General features: G+C 34.5%; 2 long non-coding RNA genes and 1 pseudogene across 3 annotated transcripts; 1 reads left to right on the top strand and 2 right to left on the bottom strand.

Moving 5' to 3' along the window:
• Positions 1–2,375: 2,375 nt before the first annotated feature.
• On the top strand, positions 2,376–9,027 carry LOC145792772 (uncharacterized). 2 transcript variants are annotated; one of them, XR_014332649.1, is made up of 3 exons: positions 2,376–2,758; positions 7,250–7,363; positions 7,457–9,027. It is a non-coding gene; the product is annotated as an uncharacterized LOC145792772 (long non-coding RNA). The 2 variants fall into 2 exon arrangements; XR_014332648.1 differs by having other exon boundaries at positions 2,383–2,758; positions 7,463–9,027.
• Positions 9,028–14,840: 5,813 nt separating this feature from the next.
• Positions 14,841–16,212, bottom strand: LOC145792326 (uncharacterized). The gene is made up of 2 exons (XR_014331711.1): positions 16,074–16,212; positions 14,841–15,388 (listed from the first exon to the last, which is right to left on the bottom strand). It is a non-coding gene; the product is annotated as an uncharacterized LOC145792326 (long non-coding RNA).
• A 992-nt stretch (positions 16,213–17,204) lies between these two features.
• On the bottom strand, positions 17,205–18,504 carry LOC145793413 (uncharacterized; annotated as a pseudogene).
• Between the last annotated feature and the right edge of the window lie 9,372 nt (positions 18,505–27,876).

Below are 27,876 nucleotides of genomic sequence, written 5' to 3'. Positions count from 1 at the left end.
TGGCAAACACGCCAAGGGAATTATTTAACAAAGTGCACTCGTCCTTACGCAGTGTGGTGGAACGCACTTTCGGTACCTGGAAAAATCGATGGGGGTTTATTCGAGACATGCCTCGGTATGACTTTGCAAATGTGCAAGTTCAGTTAGTAGGTGCGTCAATGGCATTACATAATTACATACGGCGAAACACAGGTAACCCAACAACTGTTCAGCCAATCTGTGACGAGGAAGAGGCTATGACAATAGTAACTGCCATACCAGAAGTTGAACATGACGAGGATGGTTTAATGGTTGGAGATGAGGACCCCCATATGGCATTGGTCCGCCTTCACATACGTGACAAATTATGTTACATGCGTAATAACGGAATGTTAGGAAATATATAGTAGTCGAAATAATTTTCGTATGGTTGTCCCGTAATGACACACGTGGAACAAACTGTATTCAAATATATTATCATGTATAATATGTATGAGTTGCCACGGGAATGTAACCCCTTGTAGTTGCTGACGTGCATAACTTTAAAAACCAACAATCCATACGAATTTTGCTTTCGGAAAAACAAAAAAAGGTGAAACAAATAAATTCAAATGAAAAAGAAAACTAATACACAAATTGTCATGTGCGACGTAAATTAGAAATAAATGAAACACATAAATATCTTCATAAAAAAGTAATTGTATACCAATTAAAAAAAAAAAGACATATTTAAAAAGTCGGCAGATCGACACCCAATATAAAAATAAATAAATAAATAAACACAAGAAAAAAGCCAAATCCAAAACCCCAAGAATAAAAAAAATACCAAAATACGCGAAATCAAAAGATAACATAAAAAAAATTGAAAAAAAAAAAAAACCAAAATATGGCAAATCCAAAAATAAATAAATAAATAAATAAATTTAAACAAAAATAAAAAATTGAAAAAAAAAAACACAAAAAAAAAAAAACAAAAAAATTTTATTCCCAACAAAAAGCCAAAATTGGAAAAAAACAAAAAAAAAAACCCGAAAATCTGCCAAATCCAAACCCAAATAAAAAAAAAAATAAAAAATAGAGAAGGGCAATTTCGTCATTTAACAAGATGACACCTCACCAAAAAGTCAAAAAGCCAAAAAAGCCAAAAAGCCCTTCCCAAACCAGGCTTTTTAGCCCCAGGCTAAAATAGCCAAAAAGTCAAAAAGCCAAAAAGCCAACCCACTTCCCAAACGGAGGCGTAGTAAGGTCAAATTAATTGACACAAATAGTGGATAGATATTAAAATAAACAAAACATATATATATATATATATATATATTAGTAGATAAAAAAATAATATTATATTTTCATTAATACAATTAATGAATTATTAATAAAAAGTAATCTATTTATTTTATAAATTAAAATTTTAAAAAAGACCAGCGTAATTATATTAAAAGCGTTGAGTTAATTATATTTTTTACCAAATATTAAGAGTGGTGAGTGTAATTTATTGAGCCCTTTATTAACAAATTTAACATTTACGATAAACTCTCCCCTACTCCTCTCTCCTGTACCTCCTCCTTTAATCAGAACCGTCAAAATCTTCAATAGCCTCAGATGAACTGTGATTATCCGAATCAAAAATGTCTGGAACTCTTTTCGGAATGACTGCCATACCCGTAAAGTAATCTTGACTCTTTATTTATCTGTTGGACCCATATTATGAATGATCTAAATTTGTGAGAGTTTTATGGAGATGAAAGTCTCAATCATTGCTCACTCCGAATAATGCTCACAACAAGGAAAGATTTTCCACCTAGTTAAGTCGTTCATGGGTTGGTTGATGCAATGTTTTAAAAATCAGACAGGTGTGTGAATTGGAAAAAGAATTGGATGAATGGGTCATCGATTCAATTGTCAGATTGAACCAGAGTCGTACCGTGATATTATAAATATATTAAAATTATATTTAAATAAAAATATAAGTAATAAAATTATAAATTAAAAAAATTAAATAATCTTAAATATTTCTCGTAATGCTTTATTTACTAAAAAATATAAAAATATATTTTAAAATATTATTAATTTTAATTTTGGAAGAAGAAATCAAATATTCAATATTTTCTCCATATGATTTTAATTCAAATAATTTGATTGAAAAAAGAGTAAAAATTTTGGACGGATATCAAAATTTATGTTTCCCTCCAATAAATTTGATTGAATCACACATACATTTCTTGAGTTTTTTTGGAAGAATTTTTTTTCTTATAAATAGGTAGAGGCTTTCACAATAATTTCAATTCAAGCTCTCAATGGGATTCCTCACAAGAGGAGACCCTTAAAAGAGAATTTCCAATTAAAATTTTCTTATATATAATATATATATCTATATAATAAGGGAGAAGAGTTTTTGAAAATGTATAAAATGTATGTGAGATATATTTTGATCCAACGGTTTAAATTGTCTCATCTAAATTTCAAGGGTCAGGATATCTTCATTTCCTGCCCAAATGCTCTTTGAGCATCAACGACATCAAAACCTAATGGTCAGAAAAATCACTCTCCCTCTCTCCTCTCCATCACAGGTACTCATCTCCTCTCTCTCTCTCATTTCAATTTTTGAACTCTCTCTCTCTCTCCCTACCTGCATCGGAGCCCATCCTGTGCGACGACCACCGACCATCGCGACGCCGACGACCACCGACCACCTCTCCTCTGTATGCCATCCTCTCTCGACGACATCACCGACCACCTCCTCTCCTCTCACCCTCCTCTTTCGTCTCTCTCCCCTTGCAAGGTAAACTAGAACTTCCAACTTGAATTCATGATATTTTTTGCTTGAATCTGAATTTTTTGTGGGTTTGGTTGTGAAGTTGCATTTCATAATATTTTTTTGCTTGAATCTGAATTTTTTGTGGGTTTGTAAAGTTGAATCTGGATATTTTTGACATGTGGGTGTTTGGTTGGATTGATTTTGAAATGAGTTTGAATAGATTTTGACATGTGGGTGTTTGAATAGATTTTGATTTTGAAATGAGTTTGAATAGATAAACGTTGGATATGTAAACCCAAAATCTGTTTCATAGATTTTGAAACATTCTTAACTGTTGAATAGATTTTGAATCTGTTTCATAGATATGTAAACCCAAAATCTATGTAAACCCAGTTGAATAAATAAACCCAGATTTTGAATACATAAACCCAGATTTTGAATATATAAACCCAGTTTATACACTCTGTTTTCATAGATTTTGAAATAGATTTTGAATCTGGATATTTTCATTTTTAAAAAATTTTGGGTTTGAAATGGGTTTCACTTGATAGATGTTTGAAATGGGTTTCAAATGGGTTTCACTTGATAGATATATATATATATATATATATAAAAAATCTGGATATTCCAGTGTATAAAATTGATATTCTCCATGTTCTCATAGTCCAGTGTATAAAGTTGTGGGTCTGAAATAGATGTAAAATCCAGTGTATAAAATTGATAAAGAGTTGAAGTTGTTCTTAGTAAAATGTTTAAGACCCTAAAATATGGTAAAAAATGATTGAAATCTATCACATTCTTAACCTAACTCCCTGAAAGAAGTTCATGAAATATACCTTGGTTTTGATGATCTCAATGTGCAATATGAGATGATAGTATGGTCTAATTTGATGCTAACTTTAGCTTATTTTGGGAACCAATTTTTTTTTTAAATTTATTATGAAAAAATAAAAAAAAAAAAAAAATATAATATGATTTAAATAAGTCAATAAATTAATAAGTTGGATTTTTTTCATCTTTTCAAAAGAGACTAAAGTATCAGAGATTTTTGATACCAACATTTGATATAATGTTTTCAGATCAATAAAACTAATAATTATGAAATGGATGGATCGATGATGAGTCTTATCTAACCTAACTTGATGTCTTGGATGAATCCATTCAATTTTTATTTTAATTTTTTTTTATTTATGCAATGTACGTAATTGAGACCATTATTTACACATGCCACAATTTTTTTTTTTGGAGGATAGTTGAATAATTTGACAGAAAGAAGACATATGTCTGTGAGTCTCTCTGCACACCTCTCAGTTTTGTTTTGGTCTGCTATTCCCATTCTTTTGAGATTTAATTTTTATTTTTTTTGATTCAATGTGGAAGTGTCGCCTCGACAGTTGGGTTTATTTTATTTATTTGAATAATTAGCTCTGTTGTTTAGTGGGAAAAACCTAAACAAATTGCCAACTTATATCATCATGTGAATTATGACTAGCCACCCAAGTTTAAAATGTGTTGCTCACTTCTTCGAATTTTTTACCATATTGCCCTCCCTCTCCTATTCAAATGACTTGGACTTTACATAGCAGGGGTTGGGTCTTGGAGATGTTCTTGGTCTTGGAAAATTCCAAAACTAATCAAAGTAAATACTTACCAGATCTAAGTATATTTAGGAGTATCCAACGTTACTCAATAAATACTTACCATATCTAAGTATGTAGAGATGTTCAAAGTAATTGGAGAAATGATTTGTTTAGGTTGTATAATGCATTTGAATCCAAAGAATGTCAAATTAAAGGGAAAATTTCCAATAAGTCTTACTTTCCCATGAAATGTCCATTAGGTCTTATTAACACTTGAATCAACTCTCTCAACATAGTGCTAATATGATTGAAGAGGAAATTCTATGGGGAAAATAGAATTTAATTGGTCAAAATTAAACTGTTTTGAAGTATGTTTTCCCGTTCTTGATTATCAGGTTATCCTTTATGTTTACTTAACTTTCATTAGCTGTTAATGGATGCAGTTATATTGAATTTATTGATAGTATATTCTGTGTCATTAGCAGTTATATTGTTTTCTTCTCACGTTCATGAAACCCCATATTTCACCTCCTCTCATTTCATATATAAATCTATCACATTCTTAACCTAACTCCCTGAAAGAAGGTCATGAAATGTACCTTGGTTTTGATGATCTCAATGTGCAATATGAGATGATAGTATGGTCTAATTTGATGCTGACTTTAGCTTATTTTGGGAACCGATTTTTTTTTTTAATTTATTATGAAAAAATATAAAAAAAAAATAAATATATAATATGATCTAAATAAGCCAATGAATTAATAAGTTGGATTTTTTTCATCTTTTCAAAAGAGACTAAAGTATAAGAGATTTTTGATACCAACATTTGATATAATGTTTTCAGATCAATAAAAATAATAATTATGAAATGGATGGATCGATGATGAATCTTATCTAACCTAACTTGATGTCTTGGATGAATCCATTCAATTTTTATTTTAATTTTTTTTTATTTATGCAATGTACGTAATTGAGACCATTATTTACACATGCCACAATATTTTTTTTTGGAGGATAGTTGAATAATTTGACAGAAAGAATACATATGTCTGTGAATCTCTCTGCACACCTCTTAGTTTTGTTTTGGTTTGCTATTCCCATTCTTTTGAGATTTAATTTTTATTTTTTTTGATTCAATGTGGAAGTGCCGCCTCGGCAGTTGGGTTTATTTTATTTATTTGAATAATTAGCTCTGCTGTTTAGTGGGAAAAATCTAAACAAATTGCCAACTTATATCATCATGTGAATTACGACTAGCCACCAAGTTTAAAATGTGTTGCTCACTTCTTCCAATTTTTTACCATATTGCCCTCCCTCTCCTATTCTAATGACTTGGACTTTACATGGCAGGGGTTGTTCTTGGTCTCGGTTGATTCCAAAACTAATCAAAGTAAATACTTACCAGATCTAAGTATATTTAGGAGTATCCACGTTACTCAATAAATACTTACCAGATCTAAATATGTAGAGATGTTCAAAGTAATTGGAGAAATGATTTGTTTAGGTTGTATGATGCATTTGAATCCAAAGAATGTCAAATTAAAGGGAAAATTTCCAATAAGTCTTACTTTCCCATGAAATGTCCATTAGGTCTTATTAACACTTGAATCAACTCTCTCAACATAGTGCTAATATGATTGAAAAGGAAATTCTATGGGGAAAATAGGATTTAACTGGTCAAAATTAAACTGTTTTGATGTATGTTTTCCTGTTCTTGATTATCAGGTTATCCTTTATGGATGTAGTTATATTGAATTTATTATTGATAGTATATTCTATATCATTTAGCAGTTATATTGTTTTCTTCTCAGGTTCATGAAACCCCATATTTCACCTCCTCTCATTTCATATATATCTATTGGGTTATAATTTCTACTGGGTTTTGTTTGTTTTGATGTTTTTGTGAAGTTTAAGGTGCCATTCATGGGTACTCTGTTTCTTGAAATTAACTGTTTTGTTTTCATATCCTTATTATATAAAAAATGGGTATAGGCTGATATTTTGCATTTACTTTCCTAAGATTTGAATCGGAGAAAGAAAGAGAAACTTTTGTAGTGGAGAATAAACAGAAGATATTTGTAATGAGTTTGTCTTCAATTGATTGATGTTTGGTCCTCTCACTTTCTTTTTCTCTCTCTATCTCTTTGAGGAACATGTATGTGTGTTTAGCTAATATTTGTTTACATTAATTATAAGTTTGATTGAATTAGTTGGAAATTCTATTAGGTAGTTTCAATTATATTCTTTGCAATAAAATTTGATGTTATCTGCCACTTTAACAACAAATTTAGTACATCACTAAATTTGTCTTTCTTGGGTTAATAAAAATCCCAGTGGTATAATTCCAAAGGGAATGGTTACTTTATGCATATGATTTTTTGCTTCTTTTTTTTAAAATTATTTAAAAAAAATATATTCTATTAGTAGCCATGCCTATGAGCTTTATATCTTAATAAATACTACTCAATAATCATTTTTGGCACTTCAATTTCCCGTGGGATTGAATTGTGGAGGTGCTAATATGACCTTTTTCTTTTCTTTTTTTTAAGATTGGCATAGTTATGCTTATGTTTCTTTATGAAAATGTCTATGTTACGGATGTGTTGTATAATCTTCGTAAGTGTGTTTGGATCGTGGATTTTGATAGGATTATGAAAAGATAGAGGAAAAGAATGAGTGAAATGTGAATGGAATATAAACTAAATTATTTCTCTAATTTTCTTTCCCTTTTCAAATCTCTATCCAAATTCATGATTTAAACACATCGTTAGCATTAAAAGAAAGTAAGAATTCAATTCCAAGCCTGATAAAATATTCAAATGAATGTTATCTTTTGTTGTCTATTTTGACATATGTAAGTTGTGAGTATTGCACTTTAATTCCATTTGTTGAACAAAAGTATTTCAAGTAGCTCATAATGCTTTGAGCTTTATAGGTGAATGAAATTGCTATTCAAGCCTCTCCATCATGGTATGTGCAAGATTTGGGTATGAACCGGTCGCCAACACTATGACACCCTAATTTTGACTATTCAAGCCTCTCCATCATGGTATGTACAACATTAGTTCTATGCGACACATCAATGGTGTACCACACATTAAAGTAGATGGTCCTTCTAATAAAAATTTTTGTTTTCTCCAAGTGACAGGTGTTTAAGACAATTTCAGTCTCATATTCAAGTTCGGAAAGTCTCGAATCTCTTCTTCTATAAGGTTTCACTTTAATTTTTCTTTTCATTTTTTGAGATTGCAGAGCACTGGTTGGTGTGCATTGTTTATTATTTATTTTAAATTTATTTTTTTGGTATTGCAGCGCACTGGCTAATGTGCATTGTTTGTTATTTAATTTTTAATTCTATTTTCTGGATTGCATAGCACTGACTGGTGTGCTTCATTTGGTGTTTGGTAATTTTTTTTTATATATTGTAAAGTATTGATATATGTACAATAGCTTTGGCTGGTATTATTTGGTAACGAATATGTTGTGTTTTGAGATCCTGTTTTTGAGTTTAATTTTAGTAACGAATGAATAATAAAAACGAAATAATTATTTGGTAATGAATGAATAATTATTGGGTTTAATTTTAGTTAGATTTTCCTATTAACATTGATTTCAAAGAAGCAATTAGAACCTGTTTTTGAGTTTTGAGATCCCTGGGTTTCATTACTTTGGTTCTTCTATGTTGTGTGCTTTTGGATGATTCATGTAACATTTTTTTAAGTAAGATAGTATTGTGTTATGTATAGTTCACAAATTGAGGCTCAATTTTACCATCAATTGGTCAACTTACTTGACAAGATCGGATGAAAAAAACTCACCCGCTTCTAATCGAATTATGATTTGTAACCCGTTTGGGATTTATGGTTTGAATGAGAGTGAAAAAAAATTGAGTCGACTCGGCCCTTTAGCTTTTTGAGGTGGGTGTGTGAATGAACTCTTTCAGGGTGGGTGTGTAAAAGAAAAAAAATTTAAAGTTTGTTTCGAAATTATAATTTTTAATTAAAAATTTAAAAATCACTATAAAATATTTTATCATTTTTTTTAGATTTTTTTTTTGGGTCAAAACTTAGAAAATTAACTAAGTTAGCAATTTTCAAATAGAGCCTAAATATAGTTGAGAAGAGTTTTATTGGGAGATTTCAATGGTTGAGATCAATTTTATTCAGTTGGGTTAGGTTAGGTTTTTTTTGGAAGAGGGTGTGAGAATCAAGGAGTTCTATTTGGGTTTTCTATTTGCGTAAAATGTGATATGATTTGTGTAAATGTGAGGGCGTGAAAATCTAGCATTTTTATTTAGGTTTTGATACGATAATCTATTTGTGTAAATGTGATATAGTCAGGATTTGAAACTCCAAATGATGCCCCACCTCCTCTGCAACAAAGCACATAGCCTTACAAAGAAGCCCAGGTAATATTTTATTTTTTTCTTATCAGCCCAAAAACTTTTCTTGCTGCAGAAACTTTTCATCCCATAAACTTTTCTTGCTGTAGAAACTTTTCATCCCATAAACTTTTCTTGCTGGTCTTCTCTCTCTATTATAAATGGGCTACATTCCAGTGTTTGTGAATGCATAGGACACATTCCAAAGCTCATCATTGGTTAGTTGTATACATATGTGTCAAAACCCTTTAATAGTAATTCTGTTAACTGTGTTTTTGTATCTAATTTTTTTGGCTTGCTAATCAAACATGCACACACTTACCCCTTTTTTCTCTTTCATTTGCAATATTTTTTTTGGTTCGGCAACCCCATGCTTTGCCATGCAGAAATCTACAACTGGGCTTCCTCTAATTTATAGCAATTTTAGTATAATAGAAAAGAATTAGTTTCAACCAAACTATTAACATACAAGATAACAAAATTCATTCACTTTTCATCCACTAATCATCCTCTAATCTTCATCCACTTTTCATGAGATAACATACAAGATAACAAAATTCCAAATCCTGACTATATCCTATCGCGCTTCCATTATAGAAATTGTTAAATTCATCCACTTTTTATTTTTAGTGAACAATCTTTTGACGTGCCCTCATTTGAAGTCATCGTGAATAATCAAACAATGTATTCACTATGTGTATATATAGATACTAGGATTCTATGCACACACAAAAAATGTATAATAATCTTGCATGGGTGATTTAAGGATAGTTCAAACCCCAAAAGGCAATCAATTACATGTTTAAATTACAAGATTATTACGCTAAAAATTATTACAGAGAATGATAAGATTGGTGGTTGGCATTTGAAGGGATAAGATGAAAATAGCAAAGATACACAGAAGAGGAGATTGAGAGATTACAAATATGATAGTTGAAATGTTTGCATAGAAGAAGGCAAAGGGTGAGGTGAGAGATGGACAGACATAGATGGACATGAGTGATGAACCATCACTACTGATTGTCCTCTATATAATGCAAAGGACTCCCAGATTGGGGACACATTAATAGACCTCCTTGAGGCGCCTTTAGTTTTACCATTCTATGTCAATAACTCGAATATTTTTTAATGTTTTTTAATTTCCCAACAGTGGCTTCAAGACCCATCGTTCAACACCAAAATAGAGGTATTTTACATTGTCTCTTGAAATTCCCTTTCTCTGCTCTTGATCACTGTTGTTGGTTAATTATGTTGTTTGAATTCTGAATCCTGAAGGATTTGTTGGTTGATAATATTTTGTATTACTTTTAAGATTTCATGTACAGCACACAGTGCTTCCCTTTTGTAATAGTCAGTCTTCTATTTGACATGTAACTTTATAGAGATATGTCCAATTTTGGAGTTAATAATAATGTATTTTGGAGTTGAGCCCATCTCAATCTCAATTAAACAGTAAGCGTTTTATTTCTAGGCTTCTAAGTCTGTCGAAAATTTGCCAAAAATTTACCAAATAGGTTTTTGTTTTCAAGCTTCTTTTTTTCTCCTTCTTTGAAAGTTCAAACATTGAGTTTGCATTGCTTTGATTGTTGGAAAACTTTGTTCTTTACCTGTTCGCAAAACTTTTTGCTTTATTATTGACTGTAAATGAAATAACATAACAGCAATTTAAAGATCACATAAACACGTAATTAAACTAAAATAAAACTATTTGGGCATTAATTGAATTTCATTTGAAAACTCGCCTATGTTCTTATAAAGTTTAATTTCAAATCCTTTCATTTGATTGGAAACTCCCACAGCTTCTGTGAACTTAGATAGATGTTTTTGAGTTTGTTTCGTGGTGGGTCACCAAAGCTCAACAATGGTTGTTTGCCTATGCCATTTTCTTGGTATAGAAATAGGGATTTTCAGGTTGAAGGCATAATTTCATCTCTATAATTGATAATTTATTTTTAAGACAAGAAGAGTTGGGATTACAATTATATTAAATTAATAATTGATAATTGATAATTTATTAAATAGTATTGGGATTACAATTATATTCTAATTGCAACCTTATTTACACCGTGCCTTCAGGCACGGGTATACGCTAGTATATATATATAATAAAAAAAGAAAGGAAAAAAAAAAACAAAATTTCGATTTTATTGACCTGGTGAACTGCCCTCGGATCGACCAGTTCGGTGGTTCAACTGTCGATTTTCTCGGTTCTCACAAAATAGGCCAATTTTTTATTACGAACGGTTTACTGGGTGTATCCAGACTGGAACCCCGACCAATCAACGAAGCAAAAATTTAAAGTGATCTAAATTTGTGCATCAAACCCCGACCGATTCTCACAAAATAGGCCAGTTTTACCAGTTTCTCACAAAATAGAGCCTTGGTTTGATGCATTGCTTGGCGGAGCAAAAATTTTCATTAATAGGGATGCTATTAATCCTTAACGGTATTAATTATAAAATTATTTTTTATTTGATATAATGATCAAAGATTAATATAATGTTAAAATTATGTACTTTAGATATATTTTAATTAACGAATGCTTTTTTTATTTACTATTTTAGTTACCAAATATGATGATAATCACAATTTAAAATGTAATAACATATATTCAAAATACAAAGAAAAAAGAAAAAAAGAAGATAGATGTGGAGTGAAAAAAAAGAAAAAAGAAAAATGCTAGAGATAGAAATAATTATAAGAGAATATTTCAATAAAATTAAATATTTATAATGGTATATTATAAGGATTTTATTAAAAAGAAAGAGAAAAGAAAGATGAGATATAAATATTTTGAACTATATTTGGAAATTGAAAGGGAGTTAAATGAAAAACTTTTTCCAATTAGATATAAAAGTGTAATTTTAAAAAAATAAGAGAGGCATGTGCCCCTTAGACCCGATGTAGCTCCGTCCTGAGCTCCTTTACTTTGTTTTGAAAGTTTGTATCAAATTATTTGGTGTAATTTTTTTATTTATAATTTATTAAGCATAAATAGGTTAAATAAACTAAAAAAAAATGGAGAAGTTCTTTTGACATTTATTTTTTTATTATCAACTTTTAACTCATAAGACCATCTCCAACGGTTCACCAAAGTTGACATCAAATTTAAATTTTGATGAAAAAGTTACTGTTTGGTGCTCCAACGGTTGCACCAAATCGATATCAAATTGAGATTTCACCAAACAATTCATCAAACTGAGGACAACATGCAGATTTCACCAAAACACTGTGTGTGACCGTTGGAGGGAGGAACCGGTCAACCAGTCGGTTGTCCGGCCGGTTGACCAACCGGTTGACCGATGCACCATTTAAGCCACTGGTTCGTTTGAATCCTCAGCTGGTTGGTTTGAACTGGTTGGTTTGAACTGGTGCCTCGCGTGACCGTTGGAGAGCAACCGGTCAACCACCTGGTTGACCAATCGGTCGACCGGGTTAGGCAATTCGGCTACAGTGCACAACTAGCAAGAACAGGTTTGAACTAGTTGGTTTCAACTTGTTTGAGCTGGTTTATTTAGACATAGGTTAATTTGTAGATTATGAATAATTTGAAGGGTGATATAAATTTTAATTCCTTATATATTTGACATACATATTTCACAACTAGCCGTTACAATAATTTACCGTTGGATGAACAGAGTATTTTGAAAATTTACCGTTAATGATGTGCTCTATAAAATAGATCTGGTTTCTATATCAAGCTGACAGAGTATTTCATTTTCAAAATAGCATTTATATGTTGTGAATTTTTTTTCTTTTGTGTCATTAGATATTTGTTTCCCTTGAAATTTTAATTAATATTATCTGATTAAATTATCTGATTCTGAGTTTGAGCTTTATATCATTACAATATTTTTCAGTAAGTGTATTGTATTTTTTCTAAACTATGGAAGATTTCGAAATGTTTGAGGAATCACAAATGTTTGAGCACAACACTCATATTAATTTTATGTCGGAATCTTCACGAGAACAGAACACGCAGAACAGTGATAATCATTTTATTTCAGAAACTTCTCGTGTTTCTCGTGGTAAAGCATTCACAATTATAGAAGATGAAACTTTATGTAGATCTTGGTTAGCAGTCTCTCAAGATCCCATTACTGGTAATAGTCAGACTATGGCTATATTTTGGGAACGAGTACTTGTTTATTTTAATTCACAATTGAGCAGTGAATCAAATCAAAATCATATTTCTTTGACTCACCGTTGGTCTGCCATGCAAAATGCAATTAATAAATTCTGTGGTTTTCTTAAACAAATTCAACTGAGGCAACAACATGGAACAACTGAGGCAGATATGGTAAAATTTATTTGTGTTATTAAATATCAATTTTCTTTTTTAAATGTATACTTGTTATTGAAATCTTTGTAATTTTTTTTTGTCGGTCACTGAAGCGAAGCGGATGTATCATGCAATACAGAAAAAACACTTCACATTTGATACATGTTGGGAGATTTTGCGCCAAAGTTGTAAGTGGGATGAATTTCAATCAAAAAAAAGCACGCAACATGCTGATCCATGTTCGAATCCACCAAGTGAATATGAGGTTTCTCAATCCAACCAGAATAATGCGGTGCACGAACAACCATCTAATACATCAACACGACCAATTGGTACTAAGGCAGCGAAAGAGAAGTTGAAGAATCAAACAACGCACGATAGTAGATTTGATGAAATGGCTGCCAACCAATCCAAAATTGTTGAAGTGTTATCAACTATCTCCACCAGAACTATTCAGCGAGATGAACAAAAGGCGATAGACCGTGAGCAGAAGGCTACAGAGCGTCGAAGAAGGGCCGAAGATAGGGAAGAACAACTAAAACTCCTATCTATGATGAATGAAAGAGAACAACAAAATGAAGATTATAAAATTATGTTAATGGACATGACAATTTTAAATCCTATGCAAATGGCGTACTACGAAGATCTTCAACGACAGATTTTATTTCGAACAACTAATAGATTGCCTTGAAAGGTTCCATATTTGTGGGTTTCATCTATTGGTTTAATTATTTAAAAATATTACGTCTAACTTGTATTGGTTAATTTTATTGGTTTTATGAATTTCCCCCGATACGTATTTTTGCCATATTTCAAGTTCAATATCTAATTGTTGCCATGTTTTTTGCATAGGGAGATCTTTGGCCTGTAGTTTAATGTGTTTTTTTTTTTAATTAACCTCCTCTTCTTTAAAATGATATTTAAAGTGAAGTCATTGACTACTATAACATGATTTGTACCAGAGAAATCATAACTGGATAATGACCTTTTTGTGATATTTTCAGGATGTACATAATCATGTCCTTTGTCAACTAGGCATTAAAATGAAAAATTACAATATAAAGTGATAATAACTGCATAGGCCAATGGTCATAACTGAATAGGTTTTAATTAATGTCGTTCTCTTTAACAAATTGACCGAACAAAAGGTTTTTAAAATAACAAAATACAAAACAATACAAATACATAATGTGAAACACATTAATAGTCATTATCTGGTGGTGGTGGTGGTGGAGAAGGGTAGTAGTGATGGTATATGTCACTTACGTGATGCTCAATGTCCACACGAAAATCACCAAATTGTTGAATTAATGAGTTCTGTGCAGTGGCAAATGTATCAAACTGAGTACCCAACGAATTGACCTGATTAGCCATTTGATGTTCCCATTGAACGCGTTGATTATAACGTTGTTCTTCCATGGCCAAAAACTCAGTCCAATGTTGAGGTTGTTCAGTTGATGGCATCACATTGGCATGAGAACCTTCTGGAGCATCATCTTCTGGGACTTCATCTTCTGAATCTTCTGGAGCATTAACACTTCCCATTGAATTAGAGCTGCACTAACACGAGTCACTATATACTGATTAATTGGTGAACGGATTTTGATATCCATTTCATCTACAAGGTGAACCTTAAAATGTTTGAAAATTTTTGTTAAAAGTGCCCCAAATAGTAATGACCGACCCGTGAATTGACCTTGATTTGCCAGTATCATTTCTTTCATAATTATGTAACACAAATCTAACTTCTGACCAACTTCAAAACAGTATAACAAATAGGCATTAAAATATGGGACCGCATCATGATGTCCTTTTTTTGGAGTGACATTTTCTACAATCCACCGGTGGAGAATCTGAAGATAAGGTTTTAAATGTCTTGCTTGTAAACTAGTCCCAGTAAATCTGTTCCGACAAATAGTAGTATAGACATCAGTAGCATTTACCAACGATATTAGCTAACTCAACCTCAGTCTGAAAATGAATACTTTCATCACCTAACTCAACTCCAATAATGCTTGCCAAAGTAGGAATATCAAACTGTATACCATTTCCTTTCACATATGACAAAAGAGTAAAATTTTCATCTTCTTCCTGAGTATCTCTTAGGTGAACATAAAATAGAGATACCAGCTGTGGATATACATTTTGGGGCAAATTAATTAAGTTTAGCCATCCCATTGCTTCAAGTTTACTAATTAATAGTGCATCATATTGAGATGGAAGATTTACCCTCCTCCCTGTTACAATTAGTCAGCTAGAGAAGTTTGGAAAGACTAGTGCATGACTTTCACTGAGAAAATCATCAGTAGGAGATGACTGAATTTGAGGCTGTTGTTCTTCGCGTCGTGGAGGGTTAGAACTTTCACCAACTTGTGCTCTCGCTCTTTTAGTTCTAGGCATGATGTCAAAATCTGTTGAATTTCAAATGAATATAGTTTTAATATTACAATGCATATTAAAATGGAAAAACATTACCATATTTCAGTATGCATACTAATTACATGTTATTTTCATATTACATGTTTTTTTAATTACCCTAAAAGTCAATAGTGAATATGCTGTATGAATTACAGTTCTGTATGAATGTGTTGCATTAATATACTATGAAAGTCAATAGGGAGTTGAAAATTCATACAGCACATTCTCTATTCATTTGCTGTATTACAGTTTTGTGTTGCCTTAAAATCAATAGGGAGTTCATTTTCATATTCTATGTTGACTTTCAACATATTCTCTATTATGTATGAATTACAGTTCTGTATGAATAATCCTAAAAATCATCATATGCCAGTACCACAAAAAGTTTGATTAAAATATTGAGAAAGTTAAAGTTGAACAACATCAGTAATTGAGCATACAGTTCTGTTAATTTTTAAAATATTGAACAATTTTATGTTTTAAAATATTGAACATAAAGTTTGATTCAAACATGAATTTCATGCTCTTGAGAAAGTTAAACTTGAACAGATAAAACATAAAATTGAACAAATACAACATACACACTTAAAAAATACAACATACACACTGAAAGAAAAAAAAAAAAAAAAAAAAAAACAGGGCCGGTTGACCCGTGCCTTTCACCATGCAACATACTACCTCTTGGATGCTGCCTTCTTGTTTCTATTCCTGCCTTTCTTGATTCAAATGGTTTCCCTTGCTCAGTCTGTGGATTTACACTTACACTACAATGAATATGCAGAGTTTGGGATTAGATTTTGGTTAAGCCGAATTTGAAGGTAGTGGTGGAGGGAATACACTGATTGTGTTCTTAGAGGCAATTTGTGGACAGACAAGCAATCTGTGGGCAGAGGTATTCAGTGAAGGTTGTTAATTTTTTGATGGCAGGCTTGTATATAATTTTGAGCTGATATAGAGGCTCCATTCTTGAGGTAGGTGGTGAGGAAATTAATACTCAACAACCGTATGCAGTGTGTAAAATGAGGCATGGTAGATGGAATGCATTCAATGTATGGTAGGTGGTGTGTGTAAAATGAATGGTAGGTGGTTCAAATGTATGCAATGTGTGCATAAATAATTGAAGACATTATGATTTGTAGGTGGAATGCATTTATCTACTGACTAAATGAATGGCTTATTATGTATTTTTTAACTATGTATGTTGAATGCATTTTAAGTGAGGTAATAAATGAATGGCAAGATCAACATCAGTAAATCAATGCCACATCAATAAATTTGTATATGCAAAAATAATGATTATGCAGTAATTTAAGAATTGACCTTGAATTAAGAATACTAATTTAAGACACTATTATTAAATGATGATTATGCAGATCAACATCAGTAAAAGAAGACATTATGATTATGCACTTCAACATCAGTAATTGAAAACATTATGATTATGCACATGAACATCAGTAATTTAATATATTATTATTAAATTATCATTTAAGACATGATTATGAAATGTGCATAAATGGATGTTGTATTATCATATGTGGCACATCAACAAAGAATTTAAGAAAATCATATTAATTTTATGTGAAATTATCATTTGTAACTAATTAAGTTATATATATTATCATTTGTAATTGTCATGAACTGAACACTGCACAATTCTGAATATTAAAGATTGAATATTACAACAGCCCATTATCACATAACTTCTGAATTACTTAGTTAATATAGTGCATCGTAATGAAGATTACAAACAAGAGAACCTTCCATTCCAAAACTATAAACAAAATTACATGTATTGATGTGGTGAATTTAGTGTTCACCATGAAGATGCCACATATGTTCTACTAAATCATTACGGAGGGCATGATATGCATCCTTATCTCTAATACCTAAATGACGAGACAAAAATGATTGAAAGTCATTGGTAGGAGTAGAGGAAAGTTGCACTGGTGTGTTGGTTGATGAAATATCATAATTGAAATCAAGGTGCTCCTCCCTCTCATCTTCGACAATCATATTATGTAATATGATGCACCTCTTCATTATGTTGGCAAGCATTTTCGAATCCCAATAACGTACAGCACCACTTATAATTGTGAATCGAGATTGAAGGACTCCGAATGCCCGCTCTACATCTTTCCTGGCTGACTCTTGCATCATTGCAAAATGTTGTCTCTTTGCTCCTTGAGGAGAAAAAATTGTTTGAACCAATGTTGCCCATTGAGGGTATATACCATCAGCAAGGTAATAACCCATATCGTAACTATGTCCATTAATTGTGTAATGGACAGGGGGAGCTTTACCTTGCGCAAGATTAGAAAACAAAGGCGATCGGTCCAACACATTCAAGTCATTGTGTGAGCCAGGCATTCCAAAAAATGCATGCCAAATCCATAAGTCATAAGATGCTACTGCTTCAAGAATAATGGTTGATTTTTTTGATGGCCTACATATTGACTTTGCCATGCCTTTGGACAATTTTTCCACTCCCAATGCATTCAATCTAAACTTTCCAACATGCCAGGAAACCCCCGAACCTCCTCAATAGCAAGTAATCTAGCAATGTCAGTTGGCGTCGGAGATCTCAGATATTCTTCTCCAAAATTTCAATCACTGAATTACAAAATTGTTGCAAACTTTGCATTGCAGTGCTTTCCCCAATACGAATGTAATCATCAATTATATCTGCTGCGACACCATATGATAATATTCTCATTGCCGAAGTCATTTTTTGTAGGGGAGATAATCTAAGTACATAAGCTGCATCTTGTTTTTGAACAAAATATGAATTGTGTGCTTGGATTGCATTCAAAATGTGTAGATACAAAGGACGACGCATTCGAAAACGTCTCCGAAATATTGTAGGTGAATACACTGGATTTGCAGCAAAATAATCTGCAAACAATCTGTCATGACCCTGCCTTCTATCTCTGTGTATATATCTATGACCTACAACAGAACCACCTATTTTCTTTGAGCTATCACTTGACTTAAGAATCTGAAACATACTAGTATTATTCTGCTCATAAGCTCCTAAAAGTGTGACGATATATTCATCATCATCAGAGGAAGAGGAAGAAGAAGAGGATGAAAATGAAGTCAATATCATGGATTTGAATTTGAAGGTATTCATTATGCTCTGTTTTGTTTAAGCTATGATCGTATCAGTTGTGTGGAGTTGTCTGGCATATGGATAATGGGTTTATATGAGAACATAATCCATATGCCAGACATATATGTAATAGAGGGAAACAGAAATAGGAAAAAGAATTGGGAACAGAATGGAGGGAAACAAAAAGAAAAAAAAAAAATTGGCTGACCGGTTGACCCGCTGGTCGACCAACCGGTTGCCCCTTTCCCCGGTTCGCAAAGGTGGGTTCAAACAGTTCAAAAGGGTATAAAAAAAAAATTACACTTACCGGTCGACCCACCGGTTGCCCTATGGGATTTGATGCATCGTTGGAGCTAGTGATATCAGATTTGGTGAAATGAGTCATTTTTTACTCAGATTTGGTGAAAAAAGTTCACCGTTGGAGATGCTCTAACAAGTTGTACCAAATAAGCCTATAAAAACTTAGATTTTTCTTTTGCTAGATGTGGAAAAGATTATTTATAAATATACAAAAAATTATATTCACACATAATTTAATAATTATATAAGCTCAATAATTAATTTCCTTTTTATAAAAAAAAGGCTCCATAATAAATAAATAAATTAATTAAACAATACAATAAAGCTCAACAACCAGTGAAACAAAAGTTTTGATTTGAGACGGTGTTGAGTTTAACACATTTTTTAGGCTTCTTCTGGCAACTTTTATTTTATTTATGGTAAATTACACTTAACACTGTTGTATTTTACATCAAATTTTATTTTAATCCCTGCATATAAAATTATAACAATCAAACCTCTACAATTTTGATCCGTACATATAAAATTGTGACAATTTTGATCCGTACATATAAAATTGTGACAGTCAATTCTCTACACTTTTGATCAAATTTCACTTTGACCCATGCACAAGTATTAATGTCCTTCTTCTATTATTCCATTATTTAAATCTTTAATAGAATTCAATCATATGACTAAAATGTGACTACAAAATAAGGATAAGAAAGGAAAATTATCCATATTATAGTTTGTCATACGTGATAAGTACCTGAGAGTTATATAATACATATATATATGTTCGTATGCTTAAAATTTGGATGAAGAGGTAAGAAAATAGAGATTTTGAAAGGAAAAAAAAAAAAAGACGATGGCAACTGAATCGAAGTGAAAGGAAGAGCAATGGATAGAAGAATGTGTTACTTTGAAAAATAAGTTTCGTGATTTCAATTTATGTAAAATTCTAATTCATCTTTTTAATCGTTCACAATTTACATTTTATTTTAGCATAATACAGTCATAATTTGATATAAATTTTGAGACAAAGTGTGTACTGTTGGGGAATTTGAATGATTTTCCTTTTTTACCTTCATTTCTTGTCACATTCTTGCCAAATGATTAGATTTTGTTAAATATTTAAATAATAAAATAATAGAAGCGGACATTAACACTTGTGTAGGGACCAAACCAAAAGTACAAGAGATTAACTGTCACGATTTCATGTGCAAAAATCAAAGTAAGATTTGCCAAAAGTGTAACTAAGTTGATTGTCATAATTTCATAAATATTGACTAAAGTAAAATTTAGTGTAAAGCACAAAAGTGCAAAATATAATTTATTCTCCTACTTATTTTGGCTCGCTCGCTCATGATAAATTGATATGATTAGGAGGAATGAGGCAACAAGGAGAGAGTGTCAAACCTCTCTATGGAATTTGAACATGTAATCTCACATAATATGGTGCTACATAACAATTATGTCATGTTTGTTTTACAGATTATGTTAGATATAATTGTTAGTGACGGAATAATTAGTGAAAAGTTTGTTAATATATAAATTGTTAATGAGGAGATTAAGTGAAAGTGTGTTTGTTTTGATGATATAGTATGAGAGATAGTTAGCGATAGGATTGTTAAATTATTTTTATAAAAAATCTATAAAAAAAATTCTATATTAAAAATTATCTAAAACAAATATAATTTTTTTTATAAAAAAAAATAGTTACAATTGCAAAAATAAAAAATAAAAAATAATTTGCACTGTTCCGGATGTCTAAGAGGATGACCGGATAGACTCTCACTCACTATTTCCCTAATCTCACACTTTTCCCAGCCAAGCTAATCCACCCACCAAAGCGGATTACTAAGCTCCTAGACTATCAATTCACCTCTCTCATTTCACTACCAAACATACTGTGGATGGGACTCATAGGCTTAGTAGCCCAGTCCAACCACTCAAACCGGCAAACAAACATGCCTCAAGGTTTTTTTGGCACCCCTTTAAAAAACAACTTATTAGTTAAAAAGATTAGAAAATTCATAATGAGTCATATTTTTCATAAAATTCTTATCAAGTCGTATTAAAACTATAGTGAGAGGGCTGATTTATTAGCTAATAGGATTCAATAAAAACATTAATGAAAAAAGTAGGACTCGTTGGAATTTTGCCTTAAAAAAATATTTTGCTCAAAAAGTTTTAATTCATTTGGACAATACTTATTTTTTGCAATAAAAGGTTAACTTCAGGCCTCGTTTGGAAATATCAATCTTTAGCGTAAAAATTAAAAAATCATTAAAAAAGTCAAAAATTTAACAAATTATACAAAAAAAAAAGTCAAAGATTTTTTTTCTCTCTACTTTTTGTACATTTTTTCGTAAAAAACTTAAAAATATCCCAAACATATTAATTTTTTTTATCTCATACTCTAGTCAAAAAATTATAAAATTATTAAAATAAGCTGTTCCTAAACGAGGTCCTAGTTATTCTAAAAACCATTTTAAAAGTAAAAAAAACCTTAATTGTGCCAATGACAGAGCACTTGCTTGTTTTCTTTTCTAAAACCTACTTAGTTTACTCTTAGGTCATGTTTGTTTCGCGGTATGAGTGACCGGATTGGACTACTATGGCTGTGGGTTCCACCCATAGCATGTTTGGCAGTAACATAGGAGGGTGGATTGATAGTCTAAGGAGCTTAGTAATCCCTCTTAGTAAGGGAATTAGTTTGACTGCGTTTTGGATGAGATTAGGAAAATAATGAGGTGATTGAATCTATTTTATATAAAATTTTATTTTTTTATTTTATCAAGTGCATCTGTTTGTTTTAATATTTGTTTTAACTTTTTAATATAAAAATAATTTATTGATTTATTTTATATAAAAATAATTTAACAATCTCATCAAAACAAATATACTTTTACTTAATCCCCTCACTAACAATCTCCACATTAACAATCTCTTCATGAACCATGCTCTCATTAATAATCTTATTCAACTTAATCTATCAAATAAACGTGACATTAAGGATTTTCCTTTCTAGTAAGAATAGCCATAGCCATATTTTCATTTCTTGTACTTTTATTTTTAGCACTTTATTTACTTGCGTTTTTATTTTCAAACAATGGAAGTAGCAATTTAATGAACTTTCAACTTGTAATTGTGTTATTCAGTTAATTAATTTTAATTTTATCTTTAATCTTTCCTTACTTCAATTCATCACATTTATTTTCCTCATTGTAATTTGGTTCTCAACGTTACATTCACTATTAAAGTTCTCTTAATTTGAGGCAAAAGTAATCTTTACACAATGGCTTGATAAATGTTTTACTTAAAATTAGTTTGGAAGAATTTTTCAATATTTATTAAGTCTTTTCAGAACAATGGTAAAAAGTCAGCTTTTTGGCTTTTGTGAGGATATATTTTTAAAGTGCCAACATGTGGCCAATGTGACGCCGACGTGTCAGCCGAGGTGCCACGTGTCCTGGTCATGACACCGAGGTGATCTCGGTTAGGTCGAGGTTATCTCCGAAGATATTGGAATCCGAGATAAGCGGATAAGGGACAAGAGTCCTAGAATGGAAAAGGAACTCAGCTTGGATAAGGATAAAAGCTCTTAGGAGTTTATCTTTATCTATAAGAGAATCCGGGATAAGCACTGAGCTAAAGTCCATTAGAGCAAGGTTTCTATTGGGACAAGGATTGAGTTAGCTATAAAAGAGAGGCACCCCCTATGGGTCTAAGGTATGCAATTTATACTCAGAACAATGAGTTTAGCAATTAATTATCTTTGAGAGATATACTGACTTGATCGTCGGAGTGCCCCCGGGTGGACGAACCACCATCGGAATCTTCTGTTTTTGTTGCGGGTCAGCCAGGTGTCATCTATTCTGCCAGTACTCTCCAGCTGAATACTAAGTTGGCAGTGTGATCGGAAATTCACTCACACAATTTGGCGCCATCTGTGGGAAAGAAAGGAGAATAGATGGCCAGCGACGGACAGAAGGATAAGGTTGGGAACGAAACCCCTGCTGGGAACGGTAAGCACACTTATCCTAATATGGAGGGAGATGGTCACAATGAAGAGACTCAGAACCAGAATCACGGCAAGAAAGACGTCGGCCAGGGTGGCGACGTGCCAAGGGAACCAGATCGGAGCGGGTGCTACAACGAGGATGACCTCCAGGTATGGAAGGATAGATGCCTGCGGAGGGACGAAGAGGTGAAAGAGATGGCAAACAAATTGGCAGACCTGCAATCGGTCATCAATTTTATGATGCAAAACAACGTCATGCAACCACCATTCCCACTGCAGGACACACCGATTCCAGCGGCCAATGCCCAGAAAGGAGGATAGAAAACTATCCCTGCAGCCCCCCCGGCACACCAAGAGCGAAAGACACTCTCACCGACCTTTAAGGGAGGTCGGGCGAGGAGAGTCAATGAGGGAAGAATCGCAGAGGACGCACCGCACTAAGGAGGCAAACCCCAAAGAACATCGGCCTGTTCAAGGGCAGGCGCTATGCTTCGACACAACTCATGGAGAAAGGTCGAAAAGGGTTCACAACGAAGTTGAGAGCAGTGCCCCTAAAAGGCTGAAGTCAGGAGATAGCCGAGCTCCTGGTCGGACCAAAGAAGACTTGAGAGATTACCTCAAGAGGAAGCAACAAAATGCCGATGCTAAAGTAACCTCCCCTGATAAGCCGAGAACACCATTCTCAGTGGAGCTAGGCAAATTTCAGGCTCCAAAGAGATTCAGTATGCCGATGTTTCAAATATACGATGATAAGTCAGACCCCAACTTTCACGTTGGATTGTACCTAAATTCGATGGCATTATATAGTGGGAACGAGCCATTGCTCTGCAAAGTGTTCCCCTCGTCTTTTGGAGAGATTGCATCAGATTGGTTCCACAAACTGCTGAAGGAAAGTGTGAAGACCTAGGAAGGCCTGGCCGAGATGTTCGTGGCCAGGTTCGTGACAAACAAGCTATAACCATTGTGGGTGGACACATTGATGGCTCTGAGAATCAGTAAGGATGAAGGCCTGAGGGCCTACGCAAAAAGGTACTACGAGGTGTTCAACCGAATACCCGAGTGCAATCAAGAGGTGGCAGTCGTATCCTTCAAGAACGGCTTAAGAGACGACTGTCCACTGCGAAAATCTTTGGCAAAGAGATTGCCAAAAAGCATGGAAGAGCTCATGGCTAGAATCGAGAAGTATACCAGAGCTGAGGAAGATACATCAGGGACTAAGGAGACAAAGCAAGAAAAAGGAAACGGCTCGCCGAAGCGAGGCCGAGATAACAATGGATCCAGCAAGCAAGAGATAGGACTAAGGGCTACACAGGCAGTTACGACTATGTTCCGAATCCCAATTCACAAAGTCCTGAATAAAATTCGAAACCAACCCTATTTCAGAGCGCCAGCGAGGGCACCAGGAGAATTTATGGGAAGAAACCTTGGCAAGCATTGTGCTTACCACAATGAAGATGGGCATATGACTCAGGGTTACAGAGCCCTGAAAACACACTTGTAAGACCTGGTGAGGCAAGGCCATCTGCGAGACCTTGTCGATGAGGCCAGGACAAGGGAAGAACAGGCAAGACTGCAACAGGTACCAGCAGCTTCGCCTTCCCCAGCACAACAACCTCAGGCAGGAGGACCTCGGGTAATTAATATAATTCACTCAAAGGTCAACGAGAACGAAATTAGAGGGGAGACTCAGAAGGTAAAGCACTTGCAGCATGTCTACCAAGTCGGGGAGAAGAGACATCGGGCAGAGGAGTGCCAGTGACCAGTAGTGTCCTTTACAGAAGCCGACCTTGAGATGGTGCAGCATCCACATAACGATGCCTTGGTAGTATCCCTCCAGGTTGAGGAGTGCCAAGTGAAGCGCATCTTAATTGACCAAGGCAGCTCTTGTGACATCATGTACGTCAGGTGTTAGAAGGAGCTTGGCCTTCATCCAGATGATATGGAGCAATCCAATGGCCCAATGGTCGGGTTCAATGGAACGCCGACATGGCCACTGGGAACAACAAGCTTGGAGGTGCAGGCAGGCACCAGGAAGATAATGACAAAATTCACCATAATCGACATACCCTCCCCATATAATGCAATCCTGAGAAGACCATGGCTGCATGCCATGAGGGCTGTTCCCTCAACATTGCATCAACTGCTGCGGTTCCCAACAGAACATGGGATTGAGGAGGTCAGAGGAGATCAGCTGCAGGCAAAGAATTGCTCTATGGCAGCAATGAAATCCACCTGCAGCATACGAGAACCAGAGAAAGCAGAGATCGAAGACAAAGACGTGGAGGTCTTAGAGGATGTCGGCAAGGAGCCAGCCGAGAAGAGTGAAGAAACACTGAAGAAAATCCTCATCTTGGAAGGGGATGAAGAACGCTTCTTTCTTCTCGGCTTGGGCTTAGCCGAAGAAGAAGAAAAGGAGTTGGAAGCTTTCTTGAGAGCAAATATTGAGGTGTTTGCTTGGACGCCTTACGAGATGTCTGGCATTGACCCCGAGGTCACTTGCCATAGACTAAACGTTGACAAGTCAGCCAAACCTGTAATCCAACGAGCAAGAAGACCGACGTTGATGCACGTCGAGGTAGTGGAGGAGGAAGTAGACAGATTTCTGGAGTCCAGGACCATTCGAAAGGTAAATTACCCGACATGGCTGTCAAACACAGTGGTGGTGAAGAAAAAGAATGGTAAATAGAGGGTCTGCGTAGACTTTACCAGCCTAAACAAGGCCTGTCGCAAAGACAGTTTTCCTCTACCCAAGATTGACCAGCTAGTGGATGTCACTTCAGGGCATAGAAGAATGAGCTTCCTGGATGCCTACAGGGGGTACCACCAGATAGCCATGTACCCCCCAGATGAAGAGAAGATTGCGTTTATCACCCCAAAAGGGCTGTATTGCTAAAAAGTGATGCTTTTTGGGTTGAAAAATGCAGGAGCAACTTACCAAAGATTGGTAACCAAGATGTTCAGACATCTGATCGGTCGAACGGTGGAAGTTTACATTGACGATATGGTCGTGAAGACCAAGGAACCTGAAGGTCATCTGGCCGACCTAAAAGCAGTATTTGAAATCCTTAAAACATATTGGCTCCGACTCAATGCATCGAAGTGTGCATTTGGAGTTGGATCTGGTAAGTTCTTGGGATACCTGGTGACCAGAAGGGGCATTGAAGCTAGCCCAGATCAGATCAAGGCCATTCTGGAGTTGAAGAGCCCGACATCGGCAAAACAGGTACAAATGCTGACTAGAAGGGCCACAGCCCTGAATAGGTTCATAAGCAGAAGCTCAGACAAGTGTAAACCTTTCTTCAACTTAGTAAAGAAAGCCACAGATTTTTTGTGGATCGAAGAATGTGAAGTCGCCCTGGCCTACTTAAAGAACTATTTGACCACAGCTCCAGTTCTTTCAAATCCAGAACCTGGGAAGGAGCTGTTCTTGTACTTGGCAGTTTCAGAACATGCGGTAAATGCAGTGGTAATCCGAGAAGAAAAAGGGGAACAAAGGGCTGTTTGCTATGTAAGCAAAACCCTGACTGATGCAGAAACCAGGTATTTACCCCTAGAGAAGTTGGCGCTGGCACTAGTAATGGCTTTAAAGAAGCTGAACCATTACTTTCAAGCCTACAAGATTGTGGTATTAACTGAACATCCATTGAAGTCCCTATTGCAGCAGGGAGACCTAACAGGAAGAATAGCCAGATAGACAGTGGCCTTGGGATAGTATGACTTGGAGTACAGACCCAGAACAACAATCAAAGGCCAAGTTTTGGCCGACTTCGTGGCCGAGTTTACACCAGAATCCATCGTAGATCGGGCTTCGTTGAGCCGAGGTGAACGATGTCCAAGCAAACAAGGAGAAACCCAGCCGAATGCAACAGAACAAAGGAAGAAGGAAAAACTTAGACCCTACAGCATTTACATCGGCGACTCCTTTCGACTGTTTATCGATGGGAGCTCAAACCGACAAGGAGCGGGGGCAGGAGTAGTACTGGTATCTCCAGATGGACAGACAGTGGAACAGTCCATTCGTTTGGGTTTCAAGGCCTCAAACAATGAAGTAGAGTATGAAACATTAATTACAGGACTGAAGCTGGCAGTAGTAGCTGAAGCAGATGAAGTAATAGTCTTCTACGACTCCTAGCTCATAGTCAACCAGACAACGGGTGAGTTTGCAGCTCGTGATGAAAGGATGTCAGCCTACGCAAAAGAGGTCAACAGGTTGGTGGCCTTGTTTCAGAATTGCCGACTACATCAGGTAAGCTGAGATGATAACAGTCACGCTGATGCACTGGCCAACCTGGCTAGTGCAATACAACCTAAAAAAGCAAGGATGATAATGGTCGACTACTTGTCGGGGCCGAGCATCGAACCACTAACCACAGAGCGTGAAGCAGTGTGTGTGGATATGGGACCAAGCTGGATGGATGCAATTATTGCATTCCTGAAAGAAGGAAAGCTGCCAGATGACCACAAGGAGGTATACAAGATCAGATTGAAGTCGGCAAGATTCAGTTTAACAGCTAAGGGACATCTTTACAGAAGATCCTTCACTGGACCCCTTTTGAGGTGTGTACATCCCTCACAAATTGAAGATTTTTTATATGAAATACATGAAAGAGTTTGTGGAAGCCACGCTGAGGGTAGATCACTTGCCCATAGGGCCATTACGCAGGGGTATTGGTGGCCCTACATGTAGAAAGATACAGAAGCCTATGTGAAGAAGTGTGAAAAGTGTCAAAGGTTTGCACCTCTGATATACCAACCAGCAGCAGACTTAAACCCAGTATCCAGTCCTTGGCCATTTTCCCAATGGGGCATGGATCTTGTTGGACAACTACCCCAAGCAACTGGACAAAGGAAGTACCTACTAGTGGCAACAGATTACTTCACCAAGTGGATAGAAGCTGAACCCCTTACCAAAATTCGAGATGTTGATGTAAAGAGCTTCATATGGAAGAACATCATCACCCAGTTTGGGATTCCAAGAGCAATAATTGCAGACAATGGAACACAATTTGACAGTAAGCTAATCAAGAGCTTCTGTGCCAATCAAGAATTACTTTTCCACCCCG

Source organism: Camellia sinensis, chromosome 6 (assembly GCF_055761805.1).
Source record: "Camellia sinensis isolate YWXY chromosome 6, ASM5576180v1, whole genome shotgun sequence".
In the NCBI taxonomy this organism is placed as follows: Eukaryota; Viridiplantae; Streptophyta; class Magnoliopsida; order Ericales; family Theaceae; genus Camellia; species Camellia sinensis.
The sequence above is the reverse complement of the archived record's forward strand: the minus strand, read 5'-3'. Positions and strand labels throughout refer to the sequence as shown.